Here is a 14,865-nt window from a genome sequence, read left to right as displayed (position 1 = left end):
TCTCCCATATCTTCCCCCATACCCCCTCCATCTTTCCAGTATGGCACGGTGGATCACTATGCCCCAGTGCCTGTATGTCTTAGTTCCCAGTTACATGTAAAATAATACATACATACATACATACATATTTTAAACATTTAATTTTAAAACTTTGAATTCCAGATTCTTTCCCTTCCTCCCTCATCACCCACCCTTACTAGGCAGATAAGCAATTCAATATAGCTTGTACATGTGTAGCTATGCAAAATATTTCCATAGTGGATATATTGTAAAAGACTGACTATATTTCCCTCCATCCTATCCCCCCCACCTATTCTATTCTCTACTTTGATCCTGTCCCTTTTAAAAAATGTGTGCTTCCAACTTCCCTCCCCCCCAGCCTGCCCTCCCTTACATAATCCCCCTTTCATCCCCTTCCCCTCTACTCTTCTGTAGGGTGATACCCTATTTAGTGTGTATGTCATTCCCTCCCTAAGCCAAATTCAATGAGAATAAGGTTGACTCATTCCCTTTTGTCTTCCCGTTCTTCCCCTCCATTGTAACAGTTTTCCCTTTCCTCTTCTATATGAGATAATTTACCCCATTCTGTCTCTCCCCATCTCCTCTCTTTATATTGCTCTCTTACCTCTTAATTTCATTTATTTTGAATATTTAAAAATATTCATTTTTAAGTATCATCCATTCCTATTAAATTGGTCCTGTGCCCTCTGTCTATGTACACCCGTACACATATATACACATACTCACATATGTATTCATATGCCCATACACCCTCCTATACAGACATATATATTTCTATTCCCTTCAACTATTCTCATACTGAGAAAAGTTTCATAAGTTACAATGATCATTTTTCCATGTAGGTATGTAAATAGTTCAACTTTGATAAGTTCCTTATGATTTCTTTTCTGTTTACCTTCTCATGCTTCTCTTGCTTCTTGTATCTGAATGTCAAATTTTCTATTCAACTCTGTTTTTTTCATCAAGAATGCTTGAAAGTCCTCTATTCCAATGAATGACCATATTTTCCCCTGAAACATGATACTCAGTTTTGCTGGGTAGGTGATTCTTGGTTTTAATTCCAGCTCCTTTGACCTCCCGAATATCATATTCTAAGCCCTTTGATCCCTCAGTGTAGAAGTTGCTAGATCCTGTGTTATTCTGATTGTGTTTCCACAATATTTAATTGTTTCTTCATGGCTGCTTGCAATATTTTCTCCTTGATCTGGGAACTCCAGAACCTGGCTATAATATTCCTAGGAGTTTTCTTTCTGGGATCTTTTTCGAGAGGTGATCAGTAGATCCTTTCAATCTCTATTTTGCCCTCTGGTTCTAAAACATCAGGGCAATTTTCCTTAAGAATTTCTTGAAGGATGATTTCTAGGGTTTTTTTTTTTTTTGATCATGGCTTTCAGGTAGTTCAAAAAATTTTAAATTATCTTTCCTGGATCTATTTTCTAGGTCAGTGGTTTTTCCAATGAAATATTTCACATTGCCTTCTATGTTTTCATTTGTTTGGATTTGTTTAATGGTATCTTGATTTCTCATAAAGTCACTAGCTTCCATTTGCTCCAATCTAATTCTGAAGGAATGATTCTCTTCAGTGAGCTTTTGAGATTCTTTTTCCATCTGACAAATTTGTCTTTTTAAGGCATTTTTCTCCTCTTTGGCTTTTTGAGCCTCTTTTACCAGTTGAGTTAGTCTATTTTTTAAGGTGTTATTTTCTTCAGTCAGGTTGTTGACCCTCATTTCATGATTTTCTTGCATAATTCTCATTTCTCTTCACAATTTTTCCTCCACTTCTTTTATTTGGTTTTCAAAATCCTTCTTAAGCTCCTCTATGGCCCGTAACTAGCTCATATTTTTCTTGGAAGCTTCTGGTGCAGGAGTTCTGACTTCACTAACTTCCTCCTGTTCCATGCTTTGATCCTTTTTGTCCCCAAAAAGGAGTGTAAAGTTAGATTGCTGTGCTTGCTTTGCTTTCTTTGCTTGCTCATGTTGCCACTAGATTACTTAACTTTTGAGCTTTTTGCCACAGTAGAACTCTGCTACTAGAGAGGGGAGCTTTGTCGCAATCACTGGGGTTTTCTCAGCTGCTGGAGCTATTAGTTGGCTGCCCTCTCTGAAGCTTCCACATGCTCTGGCAAACTGGTCATGCATCCCAAGACCTCCACCCTAGACAGTGATCCTGATCCAAGCAGGTTAAAGCAAGAGGGATTACCCCTCAGAATGGTTGCTTGGTGCTCCCTACCACCTGCAGGCCAGGAGCTCTGAAGCAGCCATGCGGTCATGGCTGCATGGCCGCCATACTTCAGCAGCTTCTCCCTCCAGGGGCCAAAGGCCAGACCAGATTCCTGGACTCCCTGTTCCCAAAGTCCACACTGCACTGACCTCTCACTTTGTCCTTAGCATCTATGGGTTGATAATTCTGCAAACCGCCACAGCTGCTGGTGATCTGAAGTCCCTCCAGCTAGGGCTGGTTGTGGCCACCCTGAGGCTAAAACCTCAGGCTCACTCGTGGTGGGGCTCTTCTCCCAGAGAGCTGTGCTGGCTGGCCCCTTCCTCCCGGCCTGCCGGAATGTCTTCAGTGAGAAGTTAGCTTCTCTCTGTCATTTTGTGGGTTCTGTAGCTCCAAAGTTTGTTTAGAGTCATTTTTTACATGAATTGGAGGAGGTGGAAGTGGGAGCCATGCAGAAGTCCTGTTTCTATTCTGTCATCTTGGCTCTGCCCCCCAGTCCTTTGCATTTTTGGACAGAATCTCAGTTAGATGGAAACTAAGAGTCCATCCCATCCAACTTATACCTGAATAAGAATTAACTGCCATGGAAAGGGAGGTGAATTTAGAGTCAGAGGTCCTTTAAACCCACCTCTGATGTTTATTACCAAGTCACTAAATTTCTCTGGGCCTCAGTTTCCTCAACTATAAAATGAGTGAGTTGGATGAGGGAGATCCTGAGGTCCTCAGCTCTTGAGCTAGGATCCTGTCATCTCCTGTCCAAAGCCCAATAATGAGGAGGAATGTACCTTCTCCTCATTGGCAGTTAGGTGGCATTGTGGGTAGAATGTTGGGCCTGGAGTCAGAAAGACCTGAATTCAAATCTATCCTCACACACTTACTAGCTATGTGACCATGGGCAAGTCACTTAAATTCTCTTAGTTCTTCATCTGTAAACTAGGGCTAATAATATAGCATCAACCTCTCAGGGATTTTCTGAGGAAAAAATGAAATGTTTGTAAAGTACTTTGCAAGCCTTAAAGCACTATATAAATGCTGGCTATTATATTTTTATATTATTGTTAGTATTGCTTCTTGATGCTGCCTATTCTACCTTGGATGGTTCTAATTGTTGGGGCAGTGAGGTGGCACAATGCATAGAGCACTGGGCCTGGAGTCAGAAAGATGAGTCTTCCTGAGTTCAATTCTGGCCTCAGATACTTACTAGCTGTGTAACCCTGGGCCTCTTAACCCAGTTTGCCTTAGTTTCCTCATCTGTAAAATGAGCTGGAGAAGGACAAGGCAAATAACTCCAGTATCTTTGCCAAGAAAACTCCTAATGGCATCACAAAAAGTTGTACACAACTGAAAAATGACAAAAATTGTTAGAAATTTTTTTCATGTTGTCCAAAACTGCTTTTATATGTCTTCCACTCACATTCCTAATTCTGTTCTCTGAGGCCCGAAGACCAAGTATAATCTCCCTTCCACACAACAACCCTTGAAATATTTGAAGATAGCTATTATGTCTCCTCTTTGCTAAGTTTTTTCTCCTTCTAGTCCTCATTTGGCTGGCTGGAGAGGATTCTCACCATCTTGACCATTCTCTTCCCCCGATTTATTAATGCCTTTTCTAAAATATGATGTTCAGAACTGAACACACTCTTTCAGATATGGTCTGACCAGGGCAGAGAATCTGCTAATTCTTTACTCTTGGATACTATACCTCTTTTCAGGCAGTTTAAGGTTATATTTGCATTTTTGTCCACTGTATCACATTGTTGGCTTATGTTCAACTTATATGGCTTGAAGTCCACTAAACCCCCCAGATCTTTTCCTTGTGATCTGCTATCTAGCCATATTTCTGACATCTTGTATTTGAAAAGTTGGCTTTATGAGCCCAAGCATAAGAATTTACACTTACCCTCATTAAATCATATCTTATGTGATTCAGTCCAATGTTACATACCCTTGTTGAGATCTTTTTGGATTCTGATTCTGTCATATGTTCTCTATCCCTCATAGAGTTGTGGCAGGAAGAGAAGAATGAGTCAGCAAAAGATACAGAGAAGAACTGGTCTTGGAGGTAGAAAAAGATCCATGACAATAGAAGTCAAGGAAGGAGAGAATATCTAAAAAAAAGGGGGTTGTGTGTGCCCCACAGAGATCAAAAAGGATGAGAGGCAGCTAGGTAACACAGCTGGGCTTGGAAATAAGAATATGAGAGTTTGAATCCAGCCTCAGATCCTAATTAGCTATGTGACTTTGGGCAAGTCACTTAACCTGTTTGCCTCAAGTGAAAATAGAGGGGACAAGGGTGGTTAGGATGGGTTTAGCACAAGACCATAGACTAGGCAGTGACTGACTGGTAGGGGGCACAGCAATATAATGGAAGGCAAGTGATGATCAATTGTACCTTGTATCTTTCATTGGGAAATCTGGACAGTCTTTCTCTAATGTGACCGACCATTCTTAGGAAAGCAGTTTTGTTGGGGCCACTAGGTAGTGCAGTGAATAGAGCACTGGCCCTGGAATCAGGAGGACCTGAGTTCAAATGTGGCCTCAGATACTTAACATTTACTAGCCATGTGACCTTGGGTGAGTCACTTAACCCCAATTTCCCTGCCTTCCCCCTCAAAAAAAAAAAAGAATGCAGTGTTGCTAAGACAATGTAAGTGTTGAACTGTCCAAAGTTCCAAAAATGCACCACGGGACACATATTTTTGGCCCCTAAAAGGTGCCTTAAGGCAGAATAGGATCATGAAATTTAGAACTGGAAGGGACCTCAGAAGTCAGGACAAAGAAAGAAATTGAGGTCTCATAGATTAAGTGATTTGCCCAAGGTAACACAGGTTATAAAATGAGCACCATAATCCTTTGCCTACTTACTTAACAGGGTTTTGTGAGGAAAGTACTTTGTAAACCTGAAAATGGTATACAAATATGAGTACTTTTGTTAAGAATTAGTGGAACAACGGTCTTATGACCCCTTTTCACACTCAAACTGATCTACTAGCTCCTTCCCTGATTCAAAATCCCTTTTCCCATTTCTGTGTCTTTGTACTATGGATCCCCAGGCCTGGAATGCATTCCTCTGCCTCTTGGAATCTCCTCCTTCCTGGCTCCGTTCAAATGCTACCTCCTGCAGGAAGCCTTTCATGATCCCTCTGGTTACTGGCCAAATCACCTCTCTGAAATCTCCTCATAACAAGTGGCTTCCTCCCAGTGGGTAGAATGTAAGCCCCTCATGAGGACAGACTATTTCTTTTTTTGTCTTATGTTCCTGGCACATAGTAGGCATTGAACAAATATGTGTTGAATCTGATTGTTCTGGAATCTATCGCTTCCCCTGCCCCTCCTCCCTTCCCCCTTCCCGTTGGCTCTCCTCTGGCTGATTTGATTTCCAGCTGTGCTGTAAGGAATGTTTCCCAGATGTTGCGTTCCTATTTGGTTTTTCCTCATTTGTCTTACAGGCAGAATCTGCAGCCCAAATAACCACCTCTGTCTGTGAAAGCCCCGCAGAGCAGACTCTCTAAATGAGACAGCCCACACCAACTCTCAGCTTTCCCTTCATTTCTCACTGGCCCTCCTCCCCCCTAGTCGCTTACCTTACTTAACCCTCTTCAACAAAGTCAGATGGATCTTCAAAATCTCGGCTCCCAGCTTCTCTCCTCTGGCAGCTCTGATATTCTATGCCTAACCCCTCCCCCACGACGATTCTTTTTTTTTTCCCACCCTTTGCTCTTTATCTTCCGACGTCGCCTGAGCGGTACCCCTGCCTTTGTTCCCTCTTCTGGGTGATTGTGGACTCATTATCCCCCTAGCATCGCATCTCCGGAAGCTTGTCCCTCAGACTTTGGGACTGTTCTATAATTAAGTGGCTTGGTGGGTGGCAGCAGAACTGATTAGAAGAAGAGCCAAGGGAAAGAAGTGATTTCTGTCCTAACAGAAAGACTCAGGCCTCTCTTAACCCTCTTTCCCACTCACACCCCCCCTAGGCAGGACTTGGTATTCTTGTCAGACTGGGATCCAATTCAACAGACATTTATCAAGCACTTACTGTGTTCAGGGTTAGAAGCAGCATGGGATAGTATCTAGAGAGCCGGCTGTGGGATTAGAAAGACCTGAACTCAAGTCTCACTTCTGACACAGGCTGTGTGACCCTGGGCAATTCTCTTAACCTATCAGTTCTCCAAGCATGTTTCTAAGACTGAATTGCAATAATAACCATAGCTAATATTTATGTAGTGCTACTATGGGTCAGATACTAAGCACTTCACAATTATCTCATTTGATGTCGCAGCAGCCCTGGGAGATAGGTGCTGTTATTTATCCCCATTTTATAGACGAGGAAACAGACTAACAGAGGTTAAGTGACTTGCCCAGGGTCACACAACTAGGAAATGTCTGGAGCCAGTTTTGAACTCAGGCTTCCTGACTCCAAGCCTGACTTTTTATCCACTGTGCCACCTGCATTGATCATGTGAGGTGAGCTAGGTGGCATAATAGAGTTCTGGACCTGAGGTCAGGAAGACTTGAGTTCAAATCCTTCTGTATATAATACTTTACTAGCTACATGACCTTGGGCAAGTCACTTAACTTCTCAGCATTAGTTTCTTCATCTATAAATTGGGAATAATAATAGTATGTTCCCAGTAGTAACAACCTCATGGGGTTGTTATAAAGATCAAATGAGAATATATGAAGAACTTTGTAAACTTTAAAGTGCTGTATAAATGTTATCTCTTGTTATGGGTAGAGGGAATTTCCTCACAAGGGAGCTCCCTAGATGAATGAAATCTTACTCTAAGCTAGATTCTGGGGATGCAAGGGCAAAAAAGCCAGAGCTATTCACTGTCCTCCGGGAAAACATGGGAGATAAAATATATACACAAGCAAATAAACAGAGAGATAGAAAAAGAAAAATAGAATAATTTCAAGAAGTGGAGAGTGCTAAGAAGTGGAGGAGACCAGGAAAGGACTCTTGGAGCAAGTGATGCTTGAGCTATACTTTGACTCCTCTTTTATTTATTTATTAATGTTCTTTTCTTTTTAAATTTTGAGTTCCAAATTCTTTCCTCCCACCCCTCCCCCACCCACTGAGAAGTTAAGGAATATATCAATTATACATGTGAAATCATGGAAATATATTTCCACAGCAGTTATATCACAAGAAAGGAGAAAAAAATTATACTTTGATTTGTACTCAGACTTTATAAAAAGAGAGAAAGAAAGAAATATAGGGAAATAGGATGGAGGGAAATATAGAGTTAGTAATCATAACTGTGAATATGAATGGGATGAGCTCACCCATAAAATGGAAGCAGATAGTAGAATGGATTAGAAACCAAAATTCAACAATATTGCCATATGAAGAGACACACTTGAAACAGAAAGACACACATAAAATAGCTGGCCGTGTAACCTTGAGCAAGTTACTTAACCCCAATTAATTAAAAAAAAAGAAAGAAAGAAAGACACACATAGAATTAAAACAAAGGACTGAAACAGAATCTATTATGGTTCAGTTGAAATAAAAAAAAAAGGCAGGGGTAGCAATAATGATCTCAGACAAAGCAAAAGCAAAAATAAACCTAATTAAAAGAGGAATCAGGGGAAGCTTAAAAGTACCACAGAAAATGAAATAATATAAAACGTTTTTGCAGAAGTTTCTTTGATAAAGGCCTAATTTCCCAAACACATAGGGAAATGAGTCAAATTTATGAAAATAAGAATCATCCAATTGATAGTCAAAGGATATGAATATTAAAGGATATGGTTGACTTCTGCTTTTTAATCCATTCTACTATCTGCTTCCATTTTATGGGTGAGCTCATCCCATTCACATTCATAGTTATCATTACTAACAGTGTATTTCCCTCCATCCTATTTTCCTCTGTTTTTCCTTCTCACTCTCTTTTTATCCTGTCCCTCTTTAAAAGTCTGTTTTGCTTCTAATCATTTCCTCCCTTAACCTGCCCTCCCTCCCATCTCTCTTTATCACGTTCCCCTCCTATTTCCATAGTCAGTAAGATAGATTTCTATACTCCCTTTGAACCAATTCCTATGAGGGTGAAGTTCAAACATTGCACTGCCACCCCACCTCCACTTCCCTCTCCACAATAAAAGCTCCTTTGTGCAAATTTTACATGAGAAAATTTTTCCCATTCTATCTCTCCCTTCCCCATTCCACCTTCTCCCAGATCATCCCTCTTTCTCATTCCTTCATTTTTTTTAGATCATTTCAACATAATTAACTTATACTAATGCCCTCTGTCTATGTGGAATCCTTCTTACTGCCCTAATAATGATGAAGTTCTTGGGAGTTACATGTATCATCTTCCTATGTAGGAATATAAGCAGTTTAACTTTATTGAGTCCCTATGATTTCTCTTTTATGCTTACCTTTTAATGCTTCTCTTGAGTCTTGCATTTGAATGTCAAAATTTCCATTCAGCTCTGGTCTTTTCATCAGGAATGCTTGAAAATCTTCTGTTTCATGAAATATCCTTTTCCTATATTCAGTTTTGCTGGGCAGGTTATTGTTGGTTATAATCCTAGCTCCTTTGCTTTCTGGAATGTCATATTCCAAGCCCTCTACTCCTTTAATGTGGAAGCTGCTAAATCTTGTGGGTTCTTGACTATGGCTCCATGATATCTGAATTGTTTCTTTCTCCAGTGCCAGCAAAGGATACCATGCGATCTCATTCTGACCAGTTATCTGATCCCTTCTGTCAGACTGTTTCTGGACTGAGACCTCCCAAAGCTGCTGCTGCTATTGTAGCTGCCTCCAAGGTCTGCCACAACTGTTACTGTGCTTAGTCAAGTCCCTACTTAGGTGTCACAAACTTCTCTTGCTTCCTTACTAAGTTGTCTTAGGCTGGAAAAATGTCTCACTCTAGCCTTTTGTTGCCTCTGTCTCTCCAAAATTTGATTTGAGGAATTATTTTAAAGTTGTTTGAAGGAGTATTTTGGGAGAGTTCAGTTGGATTACTGCCTGTACTCAGTCATCTTGGCTCTACCCCCCCTTTCTTTCCCCACCTTGAGCTGTACTTTGAGAAAAGTTAGGGATTCTACCTATTCTATTCTATTCTTTTTATCTATCTATCCATCCATCCATCTATCTATCTATCTATCTATCTATCTATCTATCTATCTATCTATCTATCTATCTATCATCTATCTATCTGTCTGTCTGTCTATACTATGAGATAAAGGTGAGGAGGCAGTGCATTTCATAGGCAAGCCCTTGTGCAAAGACACAGGGATGGGAAATGAGAGACTTATCTGGTCCCAACAAACATTTCAGAATCATTGGATTTCAGACTAGAATGGTCCTAATAGATAAAACTCAACTCCTTCATTTTTACAAATGAATCTGATTCAGACTTGCTCCATATCATATAGGTAGAAAGAAAATAGCAAAAATGGGATTCAAATCAGGCCCTCTGACACCAGGGTTTGCATAATTTTCATTATACCACAGCTATCTCTTTGATTATCTAAAATTATGGATATGATCATGACTTCCTTGTTAATAATTCATAAACATGCTGTCCCCCATCCCCTTGTTCTTCTGACAGCCTGGAGGAAGTCCAAGACTTTGAAGGATCCATGAAGGTAGGGAGGGGTGCAGGAGAGGAAGATAAGTAAAGGCTTAAAAGAAATGATCTTGATTCAAATACCCTGGAAAGGCACAACCTGTATTTCTGGGGGAAGTTGGAGAAGAAAATGGAGCAGACAGCTGGTGAATGTGGACAAATTTTCTGTTGCGAATCGTCCTGGTTTTCCGCTTGTCCAGAAAAGCATTGGAAATCATTTGACTCCTCAAAGCTGGCCCAAAAGTCGTTGAACAATTTAATCCCTTTATCAAAACTCTCCTTCTTCCCTCAAACTCTGAGTTAAGAAAAGTTCTATATCTGGGGAAAATAAATAAATAAAAAACTGAAGCAAAAATCTCCCTGGCCTCCTGGCCCTTGCCAATTTCTTATTTCCTCCTTTGAGAGGCCTTCTCCACTACAGCTGCCCCTGGAGAATGAGGAGGGCAGTTAGAACAATGTGAGTGGAGCAGCCAGCCGGAGGTTTCCGAGGAAGCACAGCTGGGCACATATTTTTGGCCCCCAAAGAAGTCACTGGAGGCGGAATAATTTTCCAAGTTTCAGAAACATAAGTGTCAACAAAAGTTTTGTTGCTTCCTCACTTGGAGACATTTAGGAAAGCTGTTGCAAATTCAGAACACACATGGACCTCCAGGCCAACATTTTCAGACGATGGGAGCATCAGACACACCCGCGTGACCCATTTTCAGACCCCACCTCCCTCAGACCAGCCCTAGTTTTTTATGTTTTCATTGGATGTTCTCCTAACACTCTGAGAACATGACAGACAAGCATCCAACTTCTTACTCTCATCTTTCCACCCCTTGCTTCAATGTCTCTGTCTCATTTGGATTGGAATTTCTAAAGCAGAGGGAGAGATTTGTCTACTTGTTTTTATGTTACAGAACTCGGCACACTGTCTGCATTTCATAGCAGCGAATGTTGCTAAAAACCAAAGTCACCACCTCCCCCATATAACTGGCTTCCCTTTCTGACTTCCTTATTCTGATTGAAGTTCCACCATTCTCCCCACACTTCAGCTCTTCACTCTGAACCCATCCTTGTTTCCTTCATCTCCCATAGTCTCCACATCCAAGCAATCCCCATATGCTGGTGACTCTTCTTACTCAATGGCCATTTCCTTTTCATTCCGGTGGTCATTGCCTTTAAGAGTTCCTGCCTGTATTAACAATATATCCTATGAAGTGGTTTTCCTGCCTTGAAGCCATTCATTAGACAGATCAATATCAGATTCATCTGATGAAAATGTCCCAATGCTCATTTCCCTCTTTCTGCATTTCTTTGCTCATGCAATCCATTGCTTTTCACCATTTCTCATTTACTTCTACTTACCTAAACTCTGAGTATTTGCTGAGTGGATTATAAATGTATAACATAGTGATGGACCCTGAGAGGTGATACAAAAGCAACTTATTCTCTAGGAGCTTAAAATCCAGTTGGGGAGGAGATTATATATAATGTGTGTGTGTATAAAATTATATATATTGTATATACATGCATATATGTATACACACCCATATATATGTACATGTTATAAAAATATAAATATATTTTTGTTCAGTCTTTTTTCAGTTGTATCTGACTCTTTGTGACCTTGTTTAGGGTTTTCTTGTCAAAGATATGGGGGGCAGTTCACCAATTCCTTCTCCAGCTCATTTTATAGATGAGGAACTGAGGCAAACAGAGTCAAGTAACTTGCCCAGGGTCACATAGTTAAGTGTCTGAGGCTGGATTTGAACTCAGGAAGATGAGTCCTCCAGATTCCAAGCCCATGGCTCTATCTACTCTGCCACCTAACTGCCTACATATACATACACATACATTTACATATATTTGCACAGTGTATATATGTATAGACATATACCTGTACATGTGTGTGCATATATGTCCATACATATGCACCTAGTACACATGTGGCAATATGTTTCTGTGGAAGAGTGCTGAATTTAGAGTCAGAAAACCTGGGCTGAGTCCTAGTTCCAGCACTTACCAGTCATGTGACCTAGGGTCAATTACTTAACTTCCCTGATACTTAGTTCCCCTACTTAAAATACAGAACATATACTGCTTTATACTATCTGCCTCTTGGGATATTGGTTAAAAAAATTTTTTTTTCAAACTGAAAAGTGCTGTCTAAATGTGGGATATATTATGTTAATACTGGATGAATGCTATTTGAATGTGAGCAATTGATAGTTACTATTAGGAACAGGACCTATGATTATACTGATATGAGGGACTCTCAGATGAGGAAATTCTCTCTATCAATACAGGTTGACACCTTCTTTGGTGTCTTTTTTTAATTTTAATTTTATTGTTTGCTTTGTGAAGGGGAAAGGTAGGGCAATTGGGGTTAAGTGACTTGTCCAAGGTCACATGGCTAGTAAGGGTTAAGTGTCTGAGGCCGAATTTGAACTCAGGTCCTCCTGACTCCAGGGCTGGTGCTCTATTCACTATGCCACCTAGCCGCCCCTCTTTGGTGTCTTAATGGCAGTTAATTAGTTAGTTAATTAATTTTTGAGTTAGGGGTTTGTTCTATTCTCTCTCTCTTTTTATTTTTGCTTTTTGGAGGGCAATTGGGGTTAATTGGTCTCAATGGTAATTTAGAGAGCTGCCTTGAGGATTGAGAGAGAAGTGACCTGTCCAGAGTCACAAAACTACTTTGTATGAATCAGGACTAAAAACCAGATCTCCTTGGCTCTGAAGCCAAATCTCCAACCCGAGGCCACACTTCTTCTGCTGTTATTAGTAATTATATGAGGATAAGGAGGTACCTGTGACTTAGTGGAAAATAAGTAGGCTTGCAAAACATCACATTATCAGAAAACTCATTCATCTAAGATCAGAAAACAATCAGAACAAAAGAAACATAAAAAAGAAAACATTTGCTTGAGAATATATGGATATGGAGTGAGAGATAAGGCAGCTGCCCTTCTGCCCTTTAGGTGATTCACAGCAATCTTCACTCATAAGATACTGGAGAAGAGATGCATGAGGGGTTCATTGCTACAATGGTAACCATAATAATAATAACAATGATAATAGCTACCATTTATATAGCTCTTTAAGGTTTGCAATATTATCTCATTTAATCCTCACATTAGCCCTGGGAGGTAGGTGCCATTGTTATCCCCATTTGACAGATGAGGATATTGAGACAAATAGAGGGTAAGTGGCTTATCAAGAATGACATAGCTAATATCCTAAAATATAGACTTAAAATGTAATCATCCTATCCAGGGTTAGTAACCTAACATAGCACTGTTTTATTTTCCCTGCCTACTTCAAATACACACACACACACACACACACACACACACACACACACATATTTAATCACATAGGTAGTAAGTGTCCGAGGAAGAATTTTAACTCAAACCTTCCTGACTCCAGGCCAATGCTCTACCCACTACACCAACTAGCTGTTTCTTTAGTATATCTCTGGACTTATGGTTCAGCAGCCAATTAAAAGAATTTTCATCTATTAAGCAGTAGGAATCCATGAGTCACTCTGAGTGACAGAAAACAATCTGAGGCTATCTTTGCATGTTCTGAAGAGGGTGAAGAGTGGGAATAGACTGTAACTGGAAATTTTCAAACAGAGCCTTGGGAACACTCATTACATAGGATATAAAAAGAATGATTTTTCAGGAGCATTGAGATCTCTTCTGACACTGAAATTCTACAAGTTAGGATTCAGTTGAGGTTGGACACTTTGCTTTCGTAGCGAAACAGATCTAGCATTCTTTATTTTTCTCCAGCATCACCCTGGGACCTGAGAGTAGGAGTAGAGAGTGTGTGGAGAGGGGGATGATCAAGGGTTGGGTATAGGCATGATGTAGATAGTAAAAATGCTAAAAGGTGAGGGTGCCTAATATGTCAATGAGGGCAATGTTGAAACTTCTGACCATGGAATTAAGCATAATTAGAGGAAGTAGAAGAAAACTAATAGGCTTAATAAAGTAGGAAGGATTGGGTGATTGGTGGTCTCCTTAAGAGCAGAGGGCATATGGAGTGGGTAAGAGAACATTAAGAAGTTGTAATCAGAGGGTGGGAGCACCAAGTTCAAGATTTATAGAATCGCAGGATCATAGATTTGAAACTGGGAGTAGCCTTAGACATAATTTATTCCAACCTCCCAATTTTATAAATAAGGAGAGTGAGGCACAAAGTCATACAACTAAGGCACAGAAGAGTTGACTGACTCTAAATTCAATGTTCTTTCCTTTACAGAACCTACTATGTATAAAGTGCCATGTTATATACTGGGGAAGATACAAAAGTTAAATAAAATATTATCTCTGTCCTCATGGAGCTTACAATCTATTAGGAGAAATGCTCTATATGTAAATAGGCATAATCTCTTGCAATCTGGTTTCCATTCACACCATTCTTCTGAAATAGCTCCCTTAGAAGTGACTAATTACTCTTTATCTCCAAATCCAATGCCTTTTCCCCCTATCTTCATATTCCTTAATCTCTCTACAACTTCCAACATCTCTTCTAAATAACCTCATTTAGCTTTTATGTTACTTTATTATTATTATTTTTTCTTTTTTTCTAAGAGGGCAGGGTAATTGGGATTAAGTGACTTGCCCAAGGTCACATGGCTAGTTGGTGTTGTATCTGAGGTCAGATTTGAACTCAGATCCTCCTGACTCTAGGGCCGGTGCTCTATTCACTGAGCCACTTAGCTGCCCCATGTTACTTTATTATTGTATCTTGACTCCTACCTTTTTGACCCCTCCTATATCTCTTTTGTTGGTTCCTCAGCCCCCTCCTTCCTCTTAGATATAGGTAGTCTGTCCTGGGCCTTCTTTTCTCTATATATTCTTTTTCTCAGTGATATCCACTACCTGGGACTCAGTTATTTCAATTATTCAATCATTTTTTGCAGCTAACTTTCAAATCTATATTTATGATCTCAAATACTTCCAGAATTCTAGATTTCTATTTTCTTTTAATTTTTTAAAACAAATTTAACAAACATGAACATTTCAACATGCAAAGAACAAAAAAGAAGACTGCATA

The 14,865-nt window shown here is 40.0% G+C and overlaps 1 long non-coding RNA gene across 1 annotated transcript in view; it reads left to right on the top strand.

Annotated features, from left to right (window-relative positions):
- The window catches only part of LOC138151766 (uncharacterized), a 57,360-nt gene extending 46,004 nt beyond the window's left edge, over window positions 1–11,356 (top strand). The window contains exon 3 of the long non-coding RNA XR_011165910.1: window positions 9,799–11,356. This is a non-coding gene — a long non-coding RNA (uncharacterized lncRNA). The remainder of the gene's footprint in view (window positions 1–9,798) is intronic.
- The last annotated feature ends 3,509 nt before the right edge of the window (window positions 11,357–14,865 follow it).

The sequence above is a fragment of the Petaurus breviceps genome, unplaced genomic scaffold (assembly GCF_028583685.1).
Source record: "Petaurus breviceps papuanus isolate PSGF00001 unplaced genomic scaffold, PetGlider_PUasm1.0 90919, whole genome shotgun sequence".
NCBI classification, from domain to species: Eukaryota; Metazoa; Chordata; class Mammalia; order Diprotodontia; family Petauridae; genus Petaurus; species Petaurus breviceps.
This window is presented reverse-complemented; position numbering and strand designations above follow the sequence as displayed.